This window comes from Phalaenopsis equestris, unplaced genomic scaffold, assembly GCF_001263595.1.
Source record: "Phalaenopsis equestris unplaced genomic scaffold, ASM126359v1 Scaffold000025, whole genome shotgun sequence".
NCBI classification, from domain to species: Eukaryota; Viridiplantae; Streptophyta; class Magnoliopsida; order Asparagales; family Orchidaceae; genus Phalaenopsis; species Phalaenopsis equestris.
The window spans coordinates 633,593-634,486 of record NW_018164467.1 but is presented as its reverse complement, the minus strand read 5'-3'; positions in this window follow the sequence as shown (position 1 = coordinate 634,486).

Genomic DNA, 894 nt, shown 5'->3' with positions numbered 1-894 from the left:
TATTGTGAAGATATGGTGTACCCTAGTTCCAAGTCAATACCCAGGGTCAATCCTAAAGCCAAGTAATCCTATAGGGATTCTTCTTGAATTCTCTTATAATGATCTTACCTACTAAATGCTAGAGGTTAAGATCAATATGTGGAATTTCAAGTTGAGTAAAAAGAAGAGTTTTGAATTTCTAATGGTGGGGGTACCTTTTCTAATTTTCTAAGACTAGTCAATAGGAAAGTCCTATGGCTAGACCTAGGCTATTAAAGAAGTTTCTAGACCTCAACCAAAAGTGAGGTCAACAATACCCTAACTCAGTCGCCTCTACCTTTTAGAGATCACTTCTCCTTCCTTTAACTACCTCTATTGAGCTCTATCACTTCCTTTGCCTTTGTTGGTTTTTTCCTTGAAGGTCTAATATCTAATAAGTTACCACCCGTTTGGGATACGGCGATTTGTCCTATGCTCTTCTGGCCTAGATTTGCTTTGATGTATCGAAATTCCCCGTCGGGATGATTTGGTTATTTCATAGGCTCTATATACCAGTGAGTCTGCTACCCATGCAAGACCGTAAGAGACTCACTCTCTGCCAACCTAATGACATAACAGAAGCTTTGAAAACATCAAAGCATTTCCGTACGAAATAATTGTTTTTTGATAGCCTCTAATTATCAATTTAAATATAAGCAAAACTCATTGGATCAAGAATATTCTTAAGCAACCCCCAATACATAATTAATTAATCCCCTTAGAAGCACTCTAGACGCCATAACAGACAAACATACCTGAATCTCTGGTTGTGGATAGTCTACGTATGTATTCTTTTGTGAATATTATTCTTAAAGTGTTTTCTTCTGATTTGTTTAAGCAGACTTACTTAACATATCCCAATGAGGTTTATCACAA